Source organism: Bubalus kerabau, chromosome 6 (genome assembly GCF_029407905.1).
Source record: "Bubalus kerabau isolate K-KA32 ecotype Philippines breed swamp buffalo chromosome 6, PCC_UOA_SB_1v2, whole genome shotgun sequence".
Lineage (NCBI taxonomy): Eukaryota > Metazoa > Chordata > Mammalia > Artiodactyla > Bovidae > Bubalus > Bubalus kerabau.
Window position 1 is genome coordinate 2,067,466 of NC_073629.1, and position 25,911 is coordinate 2,093,376.

At 39.9% G+C, this 25,911-nt stretch overlaps 1 protein-coding gene and 1 long non-coding RNA gene across 6 annotated transcripts in view; both read right to left on the minus strand.

Annotated features, from left to right (window-relative positions):
• Positions 1 to 17,163, minus strand: part of LOC129656554 (uncharacterized) — a 30,404-nt gene extending 13,241 nt beyond the window's left edge. Inside the window, exon 1 of the long non-coding RNA XR_008716377.1 lies at positions 15,015 to 17,163. This is a non-coding gene — a long non-coding RNA (uncharacterized LOC129656554). The remainder of the gene's footprint in view (positions 1 to 15,014) is intronic.
• The window catches only part of POU2F1 (POU class 2 homeobox 1), a 399,485-nt gene that overhangs the window by 159,519 nt on the left and 214,055 nt on the right, over positions 1 to 25,911 (minus strand). Inside the window, exon 1 of one of the 5 annotated variants that reach the window (XM_055587189.1) lies at positions 2,149 to 2,170. The exons of the other annotated variants lie outside the window; for them this stretch is intronic. The gene's annotated coding sequence lies outside the window, so the exon portion shown is untranslated. Of the gene's footprint in view, positions 1 to 2,148; positions 2,171 to 25,911 lie in introns of those variants that run through there. 5 annotated transcript variants of the gene reach the window in all.

The following is a 25,911-nucleotide window of genomic DNA, read 5'->3' on the forward strand; positions in this document are numbered from 1 at the left end:
AAGGGCCAGAAGGTAAACATTTTCATCTTTATGAAAATGTTTTCATTCAGTCCTGTCACAGCCACTCAACTGACTTGCAGCACAAGTGCAGCCACAGATTCTACGCAGAGAACATAAAAACAAATGGCTGTGGTGGCGTCCCAGCAGAACTTTCTTTACAGATACAGAAATTCCCACTTAATTTTCATGTGTCATGAAATATTATGCTTTTAGTGTTTTTCTATTTAAAAATAAAAAATTTCATCTTAGCTCATGGGCCATACAAAAACTGAAAGCACGCTGGATTTGGCCAGAGGACAACCTGTGCTGAGCTGAGCTTAGTCGCTCAGTCGTGCCTGACTCTTTGTGACCCCATGGACTGTAGCCCGCCAGGCTCCATGGGGATTCTCCAGACAAGAATACTGGAGTGGGTTGCCATGCCCTCCTCTAGGGGATCTTCCCAACCCAAGGATCGAACTCAGGTCTCCCGCATTACGGGTGAATTCTTTACTGTCTGAGCCACCAGGGAAGCCCAACCTTATGCCTATCCCTGTTTCCATCAATGTAGAAATAAAAATTGCCACAGTTCAGCAGTTTGTATTTGACTGTGAAGTGATTTTTCCTGAAGACAGATGCCACCCCAAGGAACAAAAGCAGAAAAACAATCCAATGTATGACCAGAGGCAAAAGCAAGGAAAGATTAGAACTGCAAGCCTCTTCCCTCCCCCTCTCCCGCAAACTCCTTTGCTACATCTTTAGAACATCCTGCACAGACAGCCGTAATGGTAATTTCCTACACAATACAAAGCAAGAAGCTCTTTGCCTTTTCTTTTGCTGCCAAATATATAAACCAAAGGATTTCCTGCAAACTCCTGTAACCCCAAAAAACAAGAAACCAAGCAATATGGTTCCTGAAAAGCAATAACAAGGGTCCACTAAAGGTCAAACATTTCCTCACATAGTTAACACATTTATTTTTTATTTCAAGTGCACTAGCCAGGTTTTAGTATTAAAAGAAATGCTTAGGATCAAAAAGGGGGGTACACTATGGACTTTTATTTGAATGTTGTATGGGAGAAAAAAATACTAAAAATCTCATGAGATTTTCAAAATAAAATGTTACTACTGTTCCTACAAAGGATATATTTCTTTAATTCTTACAAAGGTTCTTTTTAACCCCACTGAATCACTTCTGTAAACCTAAAACGGTAGATTCACTCTCTATATGTCAAGTCACAAATTGTCCACCAGATTCTTCCTTCTTCCATCTCTTTCACCGCCTCCTCAAACCCTACCACAAATCAGAGTGACTTGCCAATTTCTTCAAAAGAATAAATAAAACCATAGTTCAAACCTCCAATTATCAGATATTGCATCTTTGCAGTGAACTAAGGAGGTCTCTGGCTATTTCACTAGACTTGCTAATCTGATGTTTTTCTCAATGATGAACAAGTAGGCAAATATCTTGAATTAATCATACATTCCTCTGCAAAAGCAAGTGACCTTTGTCAGCAACAGTAAAGCAAGCTAAATTTCAAGCTAAGTTTCAAGTGCGTAAAATCTGAAATTTCAGTATTTTTTCTCTGAAATTTTAAGTCTGTCTGTACATAAGTAATTCCCTTTATTATTTGCCACTGTAAGCTGTTTGTTGTCATCATTCCTCTGAGAAGGCAACAAGCCTATAGTTAAGCTATCTACTCAACACCAAAAAGCAAATATCCAAGGAAAACCAGTAGCAACTTAGTAAGCTTCTCAGGACTACAAGATCTGTTCTCAGCAATTAAATGTATTCCTATTTGCCTGTTTTGTTATGTTAGCCAAAGAGAGGAGAAACTAGCTCCGCAGCCTAGACTGAATGTGAATCACAGTTATTTTTACAATGCAGGGCATGCAAAGGCACGGAGTGGAAGCACAGCAGAGATTTCCGCTCCTGCCACCCACCCTGGATTCTGGAGTTGAAGCTTCTCTAACAGCCAAGCTTCTCCCCTTGTGGGGTTTTGATGCCATCTCTCTCCACTTCCTTTTCTACCCATGTAGTTTTTTAAAAGGAGATAAAGCAACTGTATAAGAATGCTTAAAGGCCTCAAAGACCTACAGCCTCCCTTGGCTGCGTGTGGCACTGGCGGAAGAGAAGGAAAGTGTGAGGTAACGAGGATCTACTGCATTTACCTTATGTGCAGGGCATGTGGACAACAATAGGAACTATGTAGGGTGCGCGTTTTGTCAAAAAAGAACATGGCAGCCTAACGGGAGGCCTTTGTTCTTCAAAAGGGTCTCCTTTCCCCCTTTTGTGCTTCATTTAATTCATGGCATCTGAGCTGCTCTTGAACTTGACAGACTGAGAGAAAGAAAGCGAAAAGAGAGGGGGAGTCAGACACACAAAGAGAGGGGGGGAAAGGGAGGACTTCAAAGAGAATTCATTTGAAAAAATTAGTTCTACTGCCAGTTTTCATGAAGTTTTGGAACTTTAAAGGTGTTAGAGAGTATCACCAGTATTAAAATAAACAATTTTCCCAGAGATTGTCATGAGTAATAAAGTAGATACAGAACAAAATGAATTATGTCTAAAGAACTTCTGCTACACTGTATTCCTTGAAATAATAGTTTGAAAAACATCTGATTTTCAACAGTTACATGAAAGACAGCATTCCTCAAACAGGACTAGTAATTAAAGATTTTGAAGTTTAGGTGAATTATACTTGAGTAATCAACACTATGAAAGAACACAAAACCACCAGCGCCACCTGCAGGATAAATACAGATGAGACTTCTATAATATATTTTAAAGCCTAAGATTTTTTAAAACAAACCATTCCATAACTAATCTTTTGACATTTTCACTTTCAAGTAAATAATTTAAAAATTTTTAAAAAGCAGTGAATAACTTCAGATGAAGAGCCAAGACCCTAGGAACCGTTAGCCAATTTTAGGTATTCGTGAATATAAATACAAAACTACTAAAAAGTTTCATATTAAAACAAAAGGCTACTTCAAAACAATAAAAGATCTGGCTATAAAGTATGATTACTGTTCCTTCACTTTAAAATATTTTCTACTTTTCTTCCCGACTGTAAAACATATATTCATTATAAAACTATCAAACATGTCTGAAATTCAGAAAGCTATCCGATCAGGGCTTCCCTGGTGGCTCAGCTGGTAAGGAGTCCACCAGCAATGCAGGAAATCCCAGTTCGATTCCTGGGTCGGGAAGATCCCCTGGAGAACGGATAGGCTACCCACTCCAGTATTCTTGGGCTTCGCTGCTGGCTCAGTCAGTAAAGAATTCACCTGCAATGCAGGAGACCTGGGTTCAATTCCTGGGTTGGAAAGATCCCCTGGAGAAGAGAATGGCTACTCACTTCAGTATTCTTGCCTGGAGAATTCCTGGCAGGCTACAGTCCATGGGGTCACAAAGAGTTGGATATGACTGAGCGCCTTTCACTTACCTAGTCCCAATTGTTAGATTTAGTATTTTTTCTTCCAGCTCCTACACGTATAATTTTCTATAGTATGCCATATGTGCTTATTTGGGTTTTGCTTTGTTTTTACAATTCCCTCTCCAATTTAATATATTTTACATCTCCTTTCAGTCCACATATAAATTCTTTTTGGTGGTGTACAATAACCCACCATAGAGATGTACTTAAGATTAGTGACCGAGATGCTGTTGATAGGTTATTTGGATTGTTCCCTTTTTTCCACTTTATAGACAACGCTTTAAGAAACAGCTTGTATGTATGCAGACTATGAAATACGGAATTTATATGTGCCTTTGCTTACTGGTATAAATGTTTCTGTAAATTAATGACTAGAGGTAGAATTTCAAATATTTAAAATTTTAATATTACCAAATTGCTCTCCAAAAGTTGTGCCAAAGTTTCCCCAAATTATTTGAGAGTGCCTATTTCCCCTGATCCTAGACAACAACCATCTTTTTACTATTTTGACATTCTGAGAAACACTGCATTTGTTTTAAATCATTTTAGAACTTTCACATGTAAACATGCTCCTTCAAGTTGAGAATTCAGTAATTTATTCCCAATATTTACTGATGAAAATATCTGCATAAGAAGCATTATTCTTTTTAACCATCTTCAGAGCCAATTATTACTTTATAAGTCATATCTCAATTTCACCTTTCCACAGAATTACTCCCCAACCTTGTTACTCATCACAGTGCCTTCAGAAAGCACTGGATATTTCCTAACTCATCCTCAGAAGAAAACATGGTACCAATACGGAGACTTCAAGAATTTGCTGCAGGCTCAAAGGCAACTGTAAAAAAGGGCAGGATCACAGAAACCAATAAGGCAGGATCACATAAACGAATAATCTTGTCAACGGAACTACTTTGAAGATAGAGCTTTCAACTGGATTCATGTACCTGAGCATAAATATATGTTGCTTACTGTATATCTGTTTAAAAGTAAGAACCACTCTAGTCACACCTTGCATAGACGAGAAATTATACAGGTCTGTGGATGTTACAGTGTAACTGTAGACTGACCACTAAACTAGGTGAAATCTGAGTTTGAACCCCTGAGGCGGGGTTCTCATCCCCAGCACTACTGGCGTCCTGGACCAAAGTCCACGGGGGAGGAGGGCTGCGTGGGCGCTACAGAGAGTTAAGCAGCAAAACCTGGCCTCTGGTAACTAGCGCTACCAGCAATATCCTACAGGTTGCTAGTGGCACCTACAACCAAACTGTGTCCAGACATTGCCAAATGTTCCCTGGGGGCAAAGTCATCCCAAGTGAGGAACCACCACCCTAGGCTAACTAAAAGAACTATCCCATATATACCACTTCTGCATGCATTGTCCCACCAGTTTGATCTTAAAAGTCTAAAGATATTTAAAATAACTAAGAATTAATATTTTAAATATTTAAAATACTTATCAAATTCAATTACTCTTCACCACACTCTGCTACTAGCAGTGAATATGGCAGCACCAGTAGACAGAGACTTAAAAAAAAACCTAATTACTAACATATTACTAGCTAACAATTATGTTTCATAGTGATTTAATGAAAAAAAAAAAAAACATTAAATTTGTAAGGTAATGGCTTCAGTTATTTTAGTCATGTGAACTATCCTATTGATTCTTATCTCCAAGATATAGCTTTAAAAAAAAATAATTATTTATTCGGCTGCACTGGGTCTTAGCTGTGGCATGAGGGAGTCTAGTTCCCCGACCAAGGATTGAACCCAGGCCCCCTGCATTGGGAGTAGAGAGTCATAGCCACTGAACCACCAGGGAAGTCTCCTCCAAAACATATCTTAAATCCATCATTTTTTGCATCTTGCACAATCTTCAACTAAGCCGACATCATCTCTCATCTAGACAAAGAACCTTTATCTGTTCCCTCAGCTTCTACTCTCGACTCCTCCAATTCAATCTCCATCCATTCATTCATCCTTCAACTAATAATTACTAAATGTCTGCTATCTGCCAGGCAGACTAAGTAATGAGTATTGAGTACCATGCACAAAGCTCTCCTACAAAATCCTTTATCTAAGAAACTTAAACTCTAGAATAAAACCCATCTGAAGGCAGTTAAGTGCTCTGGAGAAAAAGAAAGGAGGAAAGGACAGACAGGGTGCGGACTAGTGTTAAACATATGTGGCCAGGGACAGACTCACCAACCGTACAAAGACCTAAAGGTTAGGAAGTGAACCACAGGCTACATCTGGAAAGCACCCAGGCAAAGAGAACAAAGATAAAGGCTCTGAGGTGGGAGCTTGCCTCTGCCTTTTACTCTGTATGAAACAGGAAAACACTCGAGGAGCTGGAGCAGAGGAGAGCCATGCTGTAACATTTTAGAGGAAAACACTAGCAACTATGTCAAGAATAGGCTGTAGGACTGCAAGAGTGGAAGCAGAGACCAGCTAATTCATATGAGTTTTAGGCCAGGGCAGGGTAGGTAGAGAAAAGAAGAGGCTAGATTTAGGATATATTACTAATTACAGGGATTTGTAAAACGAAAAACTGAACTGTATCATTCTTCAAAAGCCTTTCAATGACCACCTTCTTCCCATTGTACTGGATATAAAATGACAAATCCTAAATATGGCCCCAAAGGCTCTACATGATCTCTCTGGCCTCACCTTACTCCTCAGTAACCAAAATGCCTGGCCACACTGACCTTTCAGCTCCTCTGTGATCCCAAATTCCTCTCCACTCGGTGGGGGTAGGAGATTGGGCAGGCTGTTCTCTCTGCTTAGAAGGAATGCCCTTCTCACCTTTTGCTTTGCCTCTTCACTCTCACGCTCACATTTCAGTTCTTAGCTTAAAATTCACTTCCTTAAAGAGACCTTCCCTGACAGGCCACTCTGAATTAGCTTCATGGCCTTCCCTCATTATATTCTCTCAAAGTACTCCAAAAAAGTACTTGTCCTCGATAGGACTCACCTCAACCAGTGATCATAATACTGGCTTAATTGTACCTAACAGTTAATGTTTGTCTCTTGAGACTGCAGGCTATAAAGAGTAGGAACCACTTCTGCTCCACTCACCATCGTGTCCTCAGGGTATGGCACAGTACCTGGCACCTGACAAGTACAAAGGATACTTTTTGAACAAATGATAGAGCCTTCATCCCAGCTCTGCCAGATAGATCTAGTCACTTAAGTTCTCAGGACCGCAATGTCCTTTCCCCTTTCTTAATGTTATGACTCTAAGAGGATCACAGAAACTAGAGTAACTGAGACAAAGAAACAGGAAATCACAAGTAGTCGTAAGAACACTTTTTCTGAAGCAGTCAGGGAATGGTGGGAGTGAGAGAGAGAAAGGAGGGAGGGCCTTGATTACTGGGTTTGACTTTCAGACTCTCCTCAGCAGCCAAGTGGTGAAGGCTTCTTGAGGAGTACAAGGGTACAATCAGAACAATATATTGGAAGGTTAATCTATCTGTGGTATGTAACTACCTGAAGAAGAGTCTAAACGCAAAAATGGAATTAGAATCCATCAGGTGAATAAGGCCTCAACTAGTTTTAAAAGGTAGTTGAATATGAAAACACAAATATATGTATTACTAAAGATTCTTAGCATTATTAAAAAACTAAATTAAGCTCATGCTTGGTTTTAGTTATGTTTAGATAGAAAGGAAAAAGAAGCGAGCGAACAATGGAAAATACCTTCATTTCCCCGTTCATTCATTAGTCACAATTAATCTTTCAAAACCATGGCCCAGATCATATTACTCAAAAAACTTTAATGGCTCCTCACTGTCTACTGAATTAAGTCCAAACACCTTAGCCTGATATTTAAGACCCTACACAAACTGGCAAGCTTATTTACTTTTACTTCTCTGTATTCTAGCCAAATTGAACTACGTTTGCTCCAAACATGAGTTTTTTTCTGTCTCCACCAGATTTTGGTTCACACAGTTCTGTCCTTCTGAAATGCAATCCCACCCTCCGCTCCTAATCCACTTGTCACAATCCTGCCTTCCTTGTTCAGGACCTGGCTCACGTTAGCGCCACTCTCGGTCTCCAGCATACCTCAAGTACAAAACTATTTCCTCCACTTCTACAGCCACCTGTACTTCCAGGGCTTTGTAACTTACCCTATACTATCTCGATGACTTTCTCCTTGTGTGTTTCATCTGCCCAGTTAAATTATAAACAACTTCTACTCCCTCCTTGAGTGAAGTTAAGATGGATACATTTGCACATAAGAACAACTGTATTTTTAATTCGTAAAAACTGTTCTTAGAGCCTTTTGAGGGCAGGAACTGTTTCTGATTCATGTTTTGTTTCCTGTAATTCTTTGAGCAAAGGTTGTACTTAAAAAAAACTTTGCTGAATAAAATACTCTTATAAATTTTAGGTTGAATATAAAATTTGTCCTTATTACTCAGGTCTTATTCACTGAGGCCACACTGAAAGAAAGAAGCACACACAAGCCCCTGTACTGCAGTTAGCCGGGCTTCCAGGTGCTGCAGTGGTGGAGAACGTGCCTGCCAATGCAGGAGACTGGGGTTCGATCCCTGGGTCAGAATGATTGGCTAAAGATAACCCATTAGGTGAAACTAATCCCATCACCATAAAACCCAAGACTGTGAGCCACATGGCAGAGAAGTTCTCCTGGGTTCCCTTACCCTACTGCTCTCTACCCGGGTGCCCTTTCCCAGTAAAATCTCTTGCTTTGTCAGCATATGCATCTCCTTGGACAATTCATTTCCGACTTTTAGACAAGAGCCCAGTTTCGGACCCTGGAAGGGGTCCCCCTTCCTGCAACACACATCCAGACAGTGAAAAGGGACTGCCAAATTCAAATAGGATTTTACTGCTGTATAGGGATCTCTCTGCCTAAGAACTCAAATTTATGACTGCCTTAAAATAAAGATTCCTGTAGCTATAACCAGCATACCCAAACCCTATTTATCAATAGATATTCACTGAGGGTCTTCAGGAAGGAGTCACTGTACTGTTCTATCCCAAAGAGTTCTTCAAATACAACAAAAAGATAGATAAAAATCATCTTTCTTTTTATCCACAGGCAGCTCAACCAAGAGGGCTTCCCTCGTGGCTCAGTGGTAAAGAATCCATATGCCAATGCAGGAGACACAAGAGACATAGGTTTGATCCCTGAGTCAGGAAGATCCCCTGGAGAAGTAAATAACAACCTACTTCTTGCCTGGGAAATCCCATGAAGAGAGGAGCCTGGCGAGCTGCAGTCCATAGGGTCGCAAGAGTCAGACATGACTGAGTGACTGAACAACAAAAGGTCAACCAGAGACGATCATTTCTTTTCTGTCCGCGTAAGTCAGATAATATGGTATTAAAAGCACTGAGCTAGAAGTACACTACTGAAATTTTAATCTCAGCTCCCACTTATCAGATGCTCACCTTCAGTTAAGTCAGTTAATTCTGCTGTTTTCAACTCAGTTAGGAACTCAGTGAAGAGTACATCATGGGAAATGCCAAGCTGGATGAACTACAAAGTGGAATCAAGACTGCCAGAGAAATAACAACTTCAGATATGCAGATGTTACCATTTTAATGATAGAAAGTCAAGAGGAACTAAAGAGCCTCTTGATAAGGGTGAAAGAGGAGAGTGAAAAAGCTGGCTGAAAACTCAACATTCAAAAATCTAGGAACATGGAATCCAGTCGGATCACAGTATGGCAAACAGGAGAGGAAAAAGTGGGAGCAGTGACAGATTTTATTTTCTTGGGCTCCAAAATCACTGTGGACAGTGACTGAAGCCATGAAATTAGCAGACACTTGCTCCCTGGAAGGAAAGCTAAGACTATGTGTGGTAGTTGCTCAGTTGTGTTCAACTCTTAGGGACCCATGGACTGTAGCCCACAGGCTCCTCTGTCCATGGAATTCTTCAGGCAAGAATCCTGGAGTGGGTTGCCATCTTCTTCTCCAGGGGATCTTCCCATCCCAGGGATGGAACATAGGTCTCCAGCACTGTAGGCAGATGCTTTACCATTTAAGCCAAAGCACAGACATCACTTTGCCAAAAGGTCCATATAGTCAAAGCTATGGTTTTTCCAGTAGTTATGTACAGATGTGAGAGTTGGACCAAAAAGAAGGCTGAGCGCCAAAGAATTGATGCTTTCTAACTGTGGTGCTGGAGAAGACTCTTGAGAGTCCCTTGGACTGCAAGGAGATCCAACCAGTCCATCCTAAAGGAGATCAGTCCTGGGTGTTCATTGGAAGGACTGATGCTGAAGTTGAAGCTCCAATACTTTGGCCACCTGTTGCGAAGAACGGACTCACTAGAAAAGACCCTGATGCTAGGAAAGACTGAGGCAAAAGGAGATGGGGGAACAGAGGATGAGATGGTTAGATAGCATCACTGACTCAAAGGACATGAATCTGAGCAAACTCTGGGAGACTGTGAAGGACATGGGGGCCTGGCATACTGCAGTCTATGGGGTCACAAAGAGTTGGACATGACTTAGTGACTGAACAACAACAACAACAACAACAACAACAACAACAACAAAGGAACTCAAGGTCATTTGGGTGAATATCCTGACCAGTTCTTCATCTAAAAATTCATGTTCTGTCTGCCATCTATTCTCCTGACTCATCAAAAAAAAAAAGTTGTTTTTTTTTTTTTTTTAAATTTCCCTTTCAAGGCTACATCTATTCTGAGGGACCGGAAACCTAATACAAATTGATATAAATTGAAAGAAAAGTGGTGGTGGGGGGTGTATTTAATGGGCTCAAATAACTGGAACAGCCAAAGTAGAACACATTATAGACGCTTAACCAAAATCTTCAAGACCTGACTCTTCTCTCTTCTCTGTCTCTCTGACATCCCTCTTAGGCTTCACTTGATGGGCCAAGAAGTGCAACCACTCCTGCATTTCATTAGCCTGGGTTTAGGTGGCAGGAGGAGGACTCCTAGCTCTAAGGCAAAAGCTGCGATTGGCTTCACCCAAGAAACTGCCCACCTTGAACAAACCACTCGACTGGGGAATGTCAGAGCAATCACTCATTACGCATGGTCTCAGGGTGGCGAAGGAGTGAGCCCCCAACAAAAACACAGATGTTCTTTACTCCTTCTCATCCAAAGTCAATTCTTCCACTGAGGCTCACTCCCCTTTCCCTCTCCCATCAGCTATAACCTCCACCCCCATTATCTTCTTCAAAAACCAAATCATGTCCTGAAAACCTTTACCTCGATGTTTGGCACATTTTCCAAACTCTTAATACAAATGAGGTATCATTTTCTCTTCTTCATTTTTGAAACCCAATCAGTCACCAATTCTCAAAGATTTCACCTCCTTAACGTTTTCCTAATCCTCTTCCCTCCCCAGCTGTGTATAATTCCCTTAGTCTCGGCCTCCTCATCACTCCTGCCGGATTACTGTGACTGTATCCAACTGGCCTCCCTGCATCCAGTCTCATACCACTCCAATCCATATTCCATACTGTCACCTATGATCTTTCTAAACTTCAAGTCTAATCTTATTTTTCTTTCATCATACTTTTTAATATCTCCTTGTTTCCTACAGCATAAAAGCCATCTTAATTCTGACCATCTTCACCACATAATCACACTCTTACAATTTCCAAAATTTAGTAAGCTGTTTTTCATTTGTCCTTTGTTCACATTGGGCTTCCCTGGTGGCTCAGCTGGTAAAGAATCCACCTGCAATGCAGGAGACCTGGGTTCAATCCCTGGGTTGGGAAGATCCCCTGGAGAAGGGAAAGGCTACCCACTCCAGTACCCTGGTCTAGAGACTTCCATGGACTAGTGCATGGGGTCACAAGGAGTTGGACATGACTGAGCGACTTTCACTTGTTCACATTGCTCTCAGCTAGAATTTTCCTGTGCTACGCCATGGATTCAAGGGGTTTCCCTCCTCTAAAACACCTGGGTGAACAAAATTCAGCTGAGGTGTTTGTTCTAGCATGAAACCTTTCTTTTAGGTACCCATTAGGACTTTGAGCTGGAGAAGGCAATGGCACCCCAATCCAGTACTCTTGCCTGGAGAATCCCATAGATGGAGGAGCCTGGTGGGCTGCAGTCCATGGGGTCGCTAAGAGCCAGATACGACTGAGTGACTTCCCTTTCACTTTTCACTTTCCTGCATTGGAGAAGGAAATGGCAACCCACTCCAGTGTTCTTGCCTGGAGAATCCCAGGGACGGGGGAGCCTGGTGGGCTGCCTTTTATGGGGTCGCACAGAGTTGGACACGACTGAAGTGACTTAGCAGTAGGACTTTGAGCCCTCAACATACCAAATACAGGTCTCTCTCACAAAACCTACAACATTTCATTGCACTTACCTATTCACAGACTTGTCTCATTCCTATCGATTTTAAAAGCAAACATGGTTTAGGAGCCTTTGAAAGGCTTTGTAAAAACAAAGATGCCTGAACCTACTAAACCTATTAATAAATTAGGGCTCAGCCATGCATACTGTGAAAAAGCTTTAAGGTGAATAATGTTACCTGCCCCTACCTCTAGAGTTAAAAAAACCACTGACTGCTGAAAATCTGCTTAAGGAAAACACTTCTTATTAAACATATCCAGTTCTTCAAATTGTTGGCAGTAGGGAAGCAGTAAATGCTATGGAATGTAAGTTTAGTCTTACACTTTGCTGTGAATTAGTCACCAAAAATCACCCAATGGAAGAAAATGAATCATAATATAATTTTGGAGCATTCCAATTAAATAATGCTTTACACACTGGGTGGGTGTGGGGGGTGGGGGGGAGGAATGGGGAAAGAAACAGATGAAGATATTACCCAAACCAACATCTTCTCTGATGATCAAGAATGAAACATTATCCCATACATTCAATTGCTGAATCGAAGGATAAATGCTTCTGATTTTAGGTTCAAGATTCTCTACGGTTGTAAGTGAGACTCTAAATAGTACTTGCTGCTTTTTAACAATGAATAAAACTAATACTGCCTTCTTCATAGCTTCCTATGCAGCAAGAAACAATATATACGTGGAACATAGCTCTGGTATGAATTAAAGTTAGGCAATAGAAAAAGAATTGCCCCTGCATCAAATCCCACTTAGAAAATAGTTTCTACCTCCTTGCAGGGCCACATGCTAGTTCATTTGTACTAGTGAGGTGAAAAAGAGGCACAGTGGTTGCTCTCACTTAAAGCACATTAGTAATATTGCTCAAATTCACATTAAATAAAATTGAGGCTGCAAAATGTTTATTTGTATGTCATCATAACCTTTAAGTCAGATCAATACTCTTTTAAGATTTTACAAAAAGAATACCGAGACGTCTTCTAGATTTGTGCAGCATTATCAAAAAGGTTTCCTGTTCAAACCCTGAACAATGTGTGAATCATATCAGATCAGATCAGATCAGTCGCTCAGTCGTGTCCGACTCTTTGCGACCCCATGAATTGCAGCACGCCAGGCCTCCCTGTCCATCACCAACTCCCGGAGTTCACCCAGACTCACGTCTTGTTAAAAAAATTGGAAATCCCACTGAAGCAATTTAACTCATCATATTATATAGGAATCTGAAATATTTTGCCACAGGACTCAACCAAGCAAGAATAGAGTCCATTCATTCTCATCAAAACTCAAATTAATAAAACTTACTATATGCCAACTATAGCATAAGTGTCACTGAAGCTGTCTTTTTTTTTCACTTGTATTATAAAAGGAACAAGCAGAAAAAATTAAATAATACAGAAAAGACAAAAACTTTCCCTCAGTGAAGATTTTCTATTCTTTTCCGTACTGAGACAGACAAACCTAGCACAAACTTTAAAAGGAATAAAAAAGTCTAAGAGAAAGAACTCTATTTATTTAAAATTTAAAAAACCCTTAACCAAATCTAGTTCCAAGTTTCACTCTTAAGAAGAAACTCTAGAAAAATAAAAGATGAAACATAGTGATGGAAAAAAATGACATCTTGTTGTACAACAGAGTTAGCAGATTATCATAGAATTCACAGAGGATAAAACTTTTGTTTCTGACCTTTAAGTACAATCTCTTGGGCTGAAAAGAGACAGAAAAACAGTAACTCAAACTGCTTAAAAGACTGTGGGCTTTTCTTTGAAGTGAAGCTCTTTTGGCCTCATTAACTGAACTTGTCCCTTGATAACAGAGTCTGTTCAAATTTCAGAAGAATTTCATTAATAAATTCATCATAACATGCACTTTGGGCCATCCTATTTTAAAATATGCATTGTAAAGAACACTGTACTGTACTAAAACAAGGCCATTTTTACAAACCCAAAGGCTCAAAAAGATTATATAAATATGAATTAAATGTATACATAAACCAGCCAATACCCAAAGATCCCAGCAAAATGCCAGCCAGCACAGTCTTGAGCTGTGAAATATTAGAAATGAAATTCTTGACCGATACATAATGTATCACATGAAAAGCTACAAACTAATCATCCATGTTAACTCTGCTATAAGCAAAAAAAAAAAAAAAAAACTATCAAATATAGTTATATTTTAAAAGAATTTTTTAAAGCTTTTCTAATAGGCAGAAACATTTTAATTAATTTTGCCACTTGTGGCTCACTTATGAACATCTTTTGGTTTGGAATTTGAGAAAAAGTAAAAACCCACATTTAATAAAAGCTGTAAATTACACAATTATACAGAATATAGATAATAATCTGGTTTGTCCTCTCAAATTATCAACTATGGATTTCATTATGGTGCTGATTTCCCTTCACAGCAAAAATTAATTAACACTGAAAACAGACTTTGGAACCTTATGGCCCCCTAAACACTTCATATTAGTGATTTTTGCATGAGCTTCTACACAGAAAACTATGCAGGAATAAGTTTAAACAGCACTTTAGAAAAGCACACTTGAACTCCCCAAACAAGTCTCTCAAGGGGAATTAGTGAGGACTGTTGATTTGCTTCCCTGGTGGCTCAGTGGTCAAGAATCCACCTCCTATGTAGGAGACTCCAGTTCGATCCCTGGGGGGGGGAAGATTCTCTGGAAAGGGTACTGGCAAGTCACTCCCATATTCTCGCCCAGGAAATCCCATGGATATAAGAGCCTGGCAGGCTACAGTCCATGGGGCAGCAAAGAGTCAGATATGACTTAGCAACTGAACACGTATACATATTGTTTAGCAGATGTAGTCTACAAAGAAACTGCAAACATCTGTGTTTCATCTGCAAAGATACAGGACATGAATCCTAGACTGTTGGTTCTAAATATACTCTCTATAGAGATCTCTTCAGATCATCCTAACAGTAAACAGGATGGCGTTCATTTGGAGAAGCATCATATCCTATAAGATGATAGGTAAGGAAGCATTCAAAAACACAGAGAAAACTGCCAACCCTAAGAAAAGAAATACATTTGATTCAAATAATTAATACATAAAGAAGAAACAGAAAAAAGGATAGAATGGGAAAGACTAGACATCTGCTCAAGAAAATTAGAGATATCAAGGGAACATTTCATGCAAAGATGGGCTCAATAAAGGACATAAATGGTATGGACCTAACAGAAGAAGAGATTAAGACGACATGGCAAGAATACACAGAAGAACTACACAAAATGGTCTTAATGACCTGGACAACCACGATGGTGTGATCACTCACCTAGAGCCAGACATCCTGGAATGCGAAGTCAAGTGGGCCTTAGGAAGCATCACTATGAACAAAGCTTGTAGAGGTGATAGAATTCCAGTTGAGCTATTTCAAATCCTAAAAGATGATCTGTGAAAATGCTGTACTCAATATGCCAGGAAATTTGGAAAACTCAGCAGTGGCCACAGAACTGGAAAAGGTCAGTTTTCATTCCAATCCCAAAGAAGGGCAATGCCAAAGAATGTTCAAAGTACCACACAATTGCACTCATTTCACACATGCTAGCAAGGTAATATTCAAATCCTTCAAGCTAGGCTTCAACAGTACGTGAACCGTGAACTTCCAGATGTACAAGCTGGATTGAGAAAATTTACAAAGATTGGTGGCTCAAAGGTTACAGCGTCTGCCTGGAATGAGGGAGACCTGGGTTCGATCCCTGGGTTGGGAAGATCCCCTGGAGAAGGAAATGGCAACCCACTCCAGTACTCTTGCCTGGAGAATCCCATGGAGGGAGGAGCCTGGTAGGCTACAGTCCATGGGGTCGCAAAGAGTCGGACAAGACTGAGCGACTTCACTCACTTTCAAGATGTACAAGAACTTCCAGATGTACAAGGATTTAGAAAAGGCAGAGGAACCAGAGATCAAATTGTGAACATCCGTTGGATCATCAAAAAAGCAAGAGAGTTCAGAAAAACATCTACTTCTGTTTTACTGACTCCATCAGACCACCTTACCTGCCTCTGAGAAATCTGTATGCAGGTCAAGAAGCAACAGTTAGAACTGGGCATGGAATAATGGACTGGTTCCAAATTGGGAAAGGAGCACACCAAGGCTGTATATTGTCACCCTGCTTATTTAACTTATATGCAGAGTACATCAGGCGAAATACTGGGCTAGATGAATCACAAGCTGGAATCAAGACTGCCGGGAGAAATATCAATAACCTCAGATATGCAGATGACACCACCCTAACAGAAGAAAGCAAAGAGGAACTAAAGAGGCTCTTGATGAAGGTGAAACATTCAAAGAACAAAGATCATGGCACCCTGTCCCAACACTTCATGGCAAACAGGGAGAAACAATGCAAACAGTGACACACTTTATTTTCTTAGGCTCCAAAATCACTGCAGATGGTGACTGTAGCTACGAAAATAAAAGACACTTGCTTCTTGAAAGAAAAGCTATGACAAACCTAGCCAACAAAAGTCTGTATAGTCAAAGCTCTGGTTTTCCCAATAGTCACTTACAGATGTGAGAGCTCAACCATAAAGAAGGCTGAGCGCCAAGAACTTGTGCTTTCGAACTGTGGTGCCGGAGAAGACTCTCGCGAGTCCCTTGGATAGCAAGGAAATCAAACCAGTCGATTCTGAAGGAAACCCACCCTGAATATTCACTGGAAGGACTGGTGTTGAAACTGAAGCTCCAATACTTTGTCAACCTGATGCAAAGAGCTGACTCACTGGAAAAGACCCTGATGCTGGGAAAAATTGAGGGCAAGAGGAGAAGGGGATGACAGAGGATGAGATGGCTGGATGGCATCTGTAACTCAATGGACAAGAGTTTGAGCAGGCTCCAGGAGGTGGTGAAGGACAAGGAAACCTGGCATGCTGCAGTGCATGGGGTCCTAAAGAGTCAGACATGACTAAGTGAACAACAAATACCATATCTACTTTCTCATAATTCCTAATAAAATAGATAATTTAGTTTACATTATCCACTGTTAAATCTACAACACCAATATACTGACTAAGGATAAAAATGATGTGGTGTTTTTATCCATCTTGCAAAACCTACTGTGTCAGGCAGGAAATACACCCTAAGGTTTGATCAATAAGCTCTGGATGTCAAACCAGGAGAATTTCCAAGAAGTACAAACTTTGAGTGGAAAAATACCATTTTCCTAATATCCAATATAGAGAAAACATGAAAGCAAATCAAAACAAGAATTCTCTACTAATATATTGTAAACTATGTCTCCAAACTCTATTTCTCTCCATACTTAGCAAAATATTGATAAATACTGGCCCCAATTTACTTAGGTACAAATGAACTCAAGATTAGTTTTTTGTTTTTATCAGGATTAGTTTTAAAACTAAAAACCTCAGTTTGCTCATGAGATTTTCTTATAATACCTCTAAAATATGCACAAACACAAACCTATTATTACCTGAAATGTTGTTAAATTTTCACTGATTTCTTGAGGAACACAATCCTGAAATTACTAAAATAACAGAATAATTTGCTTTTAGAATCTTAGCAAAATAAAGTTTGTGTATGTGTATTCATTTTCAACCTAGCCTAAACTGAACATAATCAGGAAAATTTGAAGAAATAAAATAACTTACAATAAAGACACAGTGATATTATGACGTATTTTAAAAATAATGCACTACTGTATATACCACAACACTGAGTTATGCAATACATAGATCTAGGCCCTTCAATTTCCCCTGTTGATGAGATTTGTTGTTGTTGTTTACTGGCAAAGTCATGTCAGACTATTTGCGACCCCATGGACTGTAGCCCTCCAGGCCCCCTCTATCCATGGGATTTCCCAGGCAAAAAATAGTGGAATGGTTTCCTTCTCCAGAATATCTTCCCGACCCAGGTATCGAACCCATGTCTCTTGTGTCTCCTGCACTGGCAGGCCGATTCTTTACCACTGGGTCACCTGGGAAGCACATAGATGAGATCTGTGAAGTCACTCAGTCGTGTCCGACTCTTTGCGACCCCATGGACTGTAGCCTACCAGGCTCCTCCCTCCATGGGATTCTCCAGGCAAGAGTACTGGAGTGGGTTGCCATTTCCTTCTTCAGGGGATCTTCCTGACCCAGGGATTGAACCCGGGTCTCCCGCATTCCAGGCAGACGCTTTAACCTCTGAGCCACCAGGGAAGCCCATAGATGGGATTACTGGAAACCAATTTTTAGTCAGTTTGAGCCACTCAATTGATACAAAGAAGGCTTTCAGAGTCCACTAAGTAAATAGCTATGTCTAAATTCATAGAAAACCAACAGACTGTACCTTTGTTACTTGTATGCATCAATGTTAACCCCCAAAGTAGCATCCTCTCAGGGCAATGCTAACAAAAACTAATTCTCTCAAATAAGATTGCATTACATTTTTTCCCCTTATGTTCCTGTGGTAACAGCCTCAAGTATAAAATACTGAGTAATATCCCATTGTGTGTATATACCATAGCTTCCTTATCCATTCATCTGCTGATGGACAAAAAGAGGACACATACAAGAATCTGATCATACAAACAATGCTTCTTTTCACTGAAGCCTTTGCATTATTCTACGCAAACAAGAATAATATGTCAATTACCAGGGTAAACATACCCTCCCAGTGCTTAATGAATATTTGGCAGCAAGGGGCAGAGATGATGACAAAGAGCACCTTACAAATTATGCTTTCATTCTTTTTCACAGCTCATCACATTGCTCCACTGAATACACAGGCCCATCCTCACCCTGAGTCAATTATACCTCACCCTGGATTAATCAGCTTCCTCAACATTAACAAAATGATCCTTGTTTCAGGAAGCCTGGTGGTCTACAGCCCATGGGGTTGCAAAGAGTTGTACACAACTGAGGACTAACACTTTTCTTTTCAGTCGCTCACATCAAAGGTGATATCTGGAATCCCATCATCACCCAGAACTACTCCTCCTCTAACACTTCAAACTTTCTCAACACAACCCCACTCTTTTGGGATCGCTCACTCTCTTACTCTCACTAAAGACCTATTTTCTCCAACTCATTCAGACCCTTTCAGTTCAGTTCACTCGCTCAGTCCTGTCTGACTCTTTGCAACCCCATGGACTGCAGCACACCAAGCCTCCCTGTCCATCACCAACTCCCGGAGCTAGCTCAAACTCATGTCCATCAAGTCGGTGATGCCTTCCACCATCTTGTCCTCTCTTATCCCCTTACTCTCCTGCCTTCAGTCTTTCCCAGCATCAGGGTCTTTTCCAGTGAGGCAGCTCTTTGCATCAGGTTGACAAAGTACTGGGAGTTTCAGCTTCAGTATCAGTCCTTCCAATGAATATTCAGGGTTGATTTCCTTCAGGATTGATTGATTTGATCTCCTTACTAACCTCAGGGGACTCTCAGGAGTCTTCTCCAACACCACAGTTCAAAAGCATCAATTCCTCCCAATTCAGCTTTCTTTATAGTCCAACTCACATTCATACGTGACTACTGGAAAAACCATAGCTTTGACTAGATGGACCTCTGTCAGCAAAATAATGTCTCTGCTTTTTAATATGCTGTCTAGGTTGGTCACAGCTTTTCTTCCAAGGAGCAGGCGTCTTTTAATTTCATGGCTGCATCCATCATCTGCAGTGATTTTGGAGCCCAAAAAAATAAGTCTCACTGTTTCCATTATTTCCCCATCTATTCGCCATGAATTGATGGGACTGGATGCCATGATCTTCATTTTCTGAATGCTGAGTTTTAAGCCAACTTTTTCACTCTCCTCTTTCACTTTCATCAAGAAGCTCTTTAGTTCTTCCCTTTCTGCCATAAGGGCAGTGTCATCTGCATATCTGAGGTTATTAATATTTTTCCTGGCAATCTTGATTCCAGCTTTTGCTTCATCCAGCCTGGCATTTTGCATGATGTACTCTGTATGTAAGTTAAATAAGCAGGGTGACACACTCCTTTGACTCACTCCTTTCCCAATTTGGAACCAGTCTGTTGTTCCATGCCCGGTTCTAACTGTTGCTTCTTGACCTGCATCCAGATTTCTCAGAAGACAGGTAAGGTGGTCTGGTATTCCCATCTCGTGAAGATTTTTCCACAGTTTGTTGTGATCCATACAGTCAAAGGCTTTGGTATAGTCAATAAAGCAGAAAGGGAACCGTTTTTTTGAACTCTCTTGCTTTTTCGATGATCCAGCGGATGTTGACAACTTGATCTCTGGTTCTTCAGCCTTTTCTAAATCCAGATTGAACATCTGGAAGTTCTCAGTTTCCATACTGTTGAAGCCTAGCTTGGAGAATTTTGAGCATTACTTTGCTAACTTGTGAGATGAGTGCAATTGTGCGGTAGTTTGAACAGTCTTTGGCATTGCCCTTCTATGGGATTGGAATGAAAACTGACCTTTTCTAGTCCTGTGGTCACTGCTGAGTTTTCCAAATTTGCTGGCATATTGAGTGTAGCACTTTTACAGCATCATCTTTTAGGATCTGAAATATGAAATAGCTCAACTGGGCTTCTATCACCTCCAGTAGCTTTGTTTATAATGATGTTTCCTAAGGCCCATTTGACTTCACATTCCAGGATGTCTGGCTCTAGGTGAGTGATCACACCATCGTGATTATCTGGGTCGTGAAGACTTTTTTGTACAGTTCTTCTGTGTATTCTTGCCACCTCTTCTTAATATCTTCTGCTTCAGTTATGTCCATACCATTTCTGTCCTTTATTGAGCCCATCTTTACATGAAATGTTCCCCCTGGTATGTCTAATTTTCTTGAAGAGATCTTTAGTCTTTCCCATTCTATTGTTTCCCTCTATTTCTTTGCATTGATCGCTGAGGAAGGCTTTCTTATCTCAACTTGCTGTTCTTTGGAACTCTGTATTCAGATGGGTATATCTTTCCTTTTCTCCTTTGCCTTTAGCTTCTTTTCTTTTCTCAGCTATTTTAAGGCCTCCTCAGACAACTATTTTGCCTTTTTGCATTTCTTTTTCTTGGTTATGGTCTTGACCACTGCCTCCTGTACAAAGTCACAAACTTCTATCCATAGTTCTTCAGGCACTCTGCCAGACCCCTTATGTGTCCATTTTCCCCTAGGCCATCAATTCACTCAATTCTCTCAATTCCACTGAGACCACAGGGTCCATTACTGACTTTTTTGTCAATACTCTCCACTGCCTTGCTTCCTTGTTTCTCCCCTGTACATCCCCACAAAGCCCCAAATCCTGGAGGATTACATCTGACTGCCTTCTCCACTCATATACCTTGGGCTGCCAAGCACTATTGGAAAAATTAAAACAATAGGAAGCACAACCCTACAGGCTAGTCCTCCACAACCCAGTAAGTTTCCTTATAAGTATCTCTTTAGAACCCAGATTTCAATGGGTTGAGGAGGGAGTTAGTTAAAGGTGCCTAGCAAAGGAAGAGAGTTCAGCAGTTTACATCATGTTCAAAGAAGCCTGGGGCAAGGTGAAAGAAAAGGCTGATATGTGAAAAGGGTTTACCTCCAAAGCAACCCAGAGTTTAACTTCTTGTACTAATAAAAGCCCAAACTCTGAAGTTAGTCAGCCTGGGTTTATATTCAAGCTCCTCCGCTTCCTAGTTATGATATTTTCCAGGTAGGTTATTTCATCTTCCTGTGCCTCATCTGTAAAATGGGAATAATCACAGTACCTACATAATAGCATTGTGAGAATTAAAGGACTTAATACACAGAACACACAAAGCTCTTGGAGTGACTGGCACATATACAAGCATGTACTAAATATCAGCTATTATTCTGGCTAAAAACTTAAAATGCTACTTAGATGCTCTTGTGTTCATGCTAAACTCCCCTTGCCCACCCCCATATCCTCAGCTTAACTCCTTATCTTTCAGCTCTGGTCTTCTTTTGGTAGTCTTCCCTGACTTTCTCTCCCTCTCCCTGGTGGCTCAGACAGTAAAGAATCTGTTGCAATGCAAGAGACCAGGGTTCAATCCCTGGGTCGGGAAGATTCCCTGGAGAAGGGAATGGCAACCCATTCCAGTATTCTTGCCTGGAGAATTTCTTGGACAGAGGAGCCTGGTGGGCTACAGTTCATGGGGTCGCAAAGAGCTGGACACGACTGAGCGACGAACACACATGCACTCTCCCTAAACAATGTGTTTAAGTGAATCTCTTCTCTGCTGCATACCAGGTGGTTTACATCCTTCACAGGTTTATCACAGGATATTACAAGTTTCAAGTGATTCATCTATCCCCACACTGCCCTCGCCCAACAACCTCCACTGAACTGTGAATTCTTGCAGGATGGTGGCTATCTTTTCTGACTGAAGTTCAGAGTAAAGAATAAGCGATATATGTAAATCAGTAAGACATGGTGCCTGATGTATATTAGACAATAAATGTTAAATAACATTTAACATTAGCCTTCAATGACTGTTTCATACAAGTTCATCTACTAAAAGTCTATTATTTATAAATTTGCTTCAGTTAAATACTTAAGTTAAAAAACCTAACTACCCTACCCTGAGTTCTTAAAAAGCACTGCACACAAAGGAATTACCACACATCAACAAAATTATTACACACAATTTCTTGCAATGTTTTCTAAATTCAGTATATACTCACATTATACAACTATGCCTTTCCAAAAAAACACCTGATAATGGGTTAAAAGAAGTAAAACTGTTTATTATACATTCTGTAAAGCAAAATATGTGACTCAACTACAGGTCTTTCCATAAATCACAGGTCATTCTATTACCAGAAATTGATACTTCCTCCTTACTGGTGATTATTCTACCTGTATTTTTTGTTTAAGCTAACTTTTTGAAGCACATCTTTTGAACTATATGTATATAAAACATGTATCAAAGCCAAAAAAAGAACTTATAAACAATTTAATTTAATGTTCAAACTGCTAAGAAGTTAGAAGCTAATATATATTAGATAGCTCAAAATTGAAATTCAACTGGAGATGAAAGATTTTCAGAAATTTTTAAATAAAAAGGAAAAAGGGAGAGATATGGTAAAGAGGAAAGTTGGCGGTGGGGGGGTGGAGAGGAAATTTGTGTAAAGATTAAAATACATGCATTGTTTTTAACAGTCCCTTACCAATTCAAACTCGTCTTAAAATTGGGGAAAAATTAAAAGAAACCATACACAAAATGAAGACAACCCTCAGAGTGGGAGAAAATATCTGCAAACTGACAAGGGATTAACCTCAAAAATAATACAAACAGCTCATACAGCTCAAATAAAAAGAAACAAACAACCCAATCAAAATATGGGTGGGATATCTAAACAGACATTCTCCAACAACATACAGATGGTAGAAAGCGCATGAAAAGATTCTCTACATCACTGATTATTAGAGAAATGCAAATCAAAAACTACAATGAGGTATCACCTTACAATGGCCAGAATGGCCATCATCAAAAAAATCTACAAACAAATGCTAGAGAGGATGTGGAGAAGAGAGAACCCTCCTACACTGTTGGTGGGAATGTACATAGGTACAGCACTATGGAGAAGAGTAAGGAGGTTCCTTAAAAAAAGCTTAAAATAGAGCCGCCATATGATCCAGAAATGCCACTCCTGGGCATATATCTGGAGAAAACCATAATTCAACAAGATACCCACACCCCAGTGTTCACTGCAGCACTCTTTACAACAGCCCGGACATGGAAGCAACCTAAATGTCCATCAACAGAAGAATGGATAAGGATATGCTAAAAATACACAATGGAATGTTACTTGGCCCAAAAAATAAAATAATGCCATTTGCAGCAACACAAATGAACCTAGAGATTGTCATACTGAGTGAAGTAAATCAGATAGAAGAAGACAATTACATGCTATTGCTTATACGTGGAATCTTAAAAAAAAAAAAAAAAGAAAAGTCTATAAATTAACTTATCTACAAAACAGAAATAGAGTTACGGATGGTAAAAAAATAAACTCATGGTTACCCGCAGGTAAGGGGGGGAGATAAATTGGAAGACTGGTGTGGACACATATATAAGAAAGTAATAAGGACCTACTATACAGTACAGGGAACTCTGCTCAATACTCTGTAATGACCTATATGAAAAAAGACATCAAAAAAGGACAGGTGTGTAACAGAGTCACTTTGTTGTATACCTGAAACTGAAACAACACTGTAAATCAATTATAGCTCAATAATTTATTTTTAATTGGGAGAAATTTTTTTTATGAACTGGGAGAAATAAAAACTGAATGTTTATAACCTGATTTACTTACAAAATTACATTTAGCATTAAACTGAGGTATCATTTGCTCACACGGTCATCATTTCCTTATATAGCTATAAACTAATTAAATTAAATCTACAACACCTCCTTTTTATTAGCCTATGAGAAACAGAAAAAAATCTGACAGAAGAAATTATCAACAAAAAAGCAAAGGAAAAATTAAAGATATGGTCTTCCTGTCTTCCATATACTGCCAGGAGATACAGAAATCATTACATTTTAATTTTTAAAAAACAAAAGCAAGCACAATTTACTTGGAAATCTAAATCTAAAGTATGGAGTCTTTCTCAATTGTAAGACCTTGGGTCAAGTAACTTAACTTCACTTTAAGTTACTGAAGGAGAGTCTTTAGGATTTTAAATCCCTTCCAGATCTTAACAATCATAGAAATTATCTTCTATGCTTCTTTCACTGTTTATCAAACACATTTTACGTTTTCAGTAAACCAAGATACACGCACCCCAATGTTTCCCCACAACTTTTCTCATTAAAGAGGTAGCACAGGAAGTGGTTCTAAGTACCAGTTACAAAAGTCAAACTAGGGTTTGTACCCAGGTTCTACCACTTAGTTAGGAGTTGGATGATTTCCAGCAAGTTATTTCAGCTCCGCATGCCTGTTTCCTTGTCTATAAAGCAGTAGTTAATACACACATCTACCCTCATAAAGTTGTTGTGAGGATTAAAAGACAAAGTGCTTAGTACAGTCCTGGCACATAGTTAAGACATTCAATTAAAGCTAGTTACATTTTTATTTTATTTTGAAGACTTTTAGAAATGTTATCACTCCTTCCATCACATGGACAGATACACAACTGTTTGCATCTCACTCAAACAACCCATTTAGGTTGTTTTTAAATTTCACCTTTTTTAAAATAGGGGATATAAACATCTTGGGCATTAAGATTTTTCCAAATTTAGGGAATCTCCTTTAGGAGATATTCAAGAATTTAAATCATTAGATCAAAAGATATGGATGTCTTAGGGCTCTCCAGAAAGGTAGTATAGATTTATACTTCCACCAATAGAGTCCATCATGAGAAATGCTGGACTGGATGAAGCACAAGCTGGAATCAAGATTGCTGGGAGAAATATCAATAACCTCAGATATGTAGATGACACCACACTTATGGCAGAAAGTGAAGAACTAAAGAGCCTCTTGATGAAAGTGAAAGAGGAGAGTGAAAAAGTTGGCTTAAAACTCAACATTCATAAAACTAAGGTCATGGCATCCAATCCCATCACTTCACAGCTAACAGATGGGGAAACAGTGGCAGACTGCATTTTTCTGGGCTCTAAAATCACTGCAGATGGTGATTGCATCCATGAAATTAAAAGATGCCTGCCCCTTGGAAGAAAAGTTATGACCTAGACAGCATATTAAATAGCAGAGACATTACTTTGCCAACAAAGGTCCATCAACTCAAAGCTATGGTTTTTCCAGTAGTCACATATGCATGTGAGAGTTGGACTATAAAGAAAGCTGAGCACCCAAGAATTGATGCTTTTGAACTGTGGTGTTGACGAAGATTCTTGAGAGTCCCTTGGACTGCAAGGAGATCCAATCAGTCCATCCTAAAGGAGATCAGCCCTGGGTGTTCATTGAAAGGACTGATGGTGAAGCTGAAACTCCAATACTTTGGCCACCTGATGCTAAGAGCTGACTCAATGGAAAAGACCCGGATGCTGGGAAAGACTGAGGGCAGGAGGAGAAGGGGACGACAGAGGATGAGATGGTTGGATGGCATCACCGACTCAATGGACGTGAGTTTGAGTAAACTCCGGGAGTTGGTGATGGACAGGGAGGCCTGGCGTGCTGCAGGCCTCCCTGCATCACACAACGGGGCTGCAAGGAGTCAGACACGACTGAACTGAACTGAACTGAATAGATATGATAGTGCCCTATTCACTGTATGCATGTCAATCAGTGGGCTTCCAGGTGGCACAGTGGTAA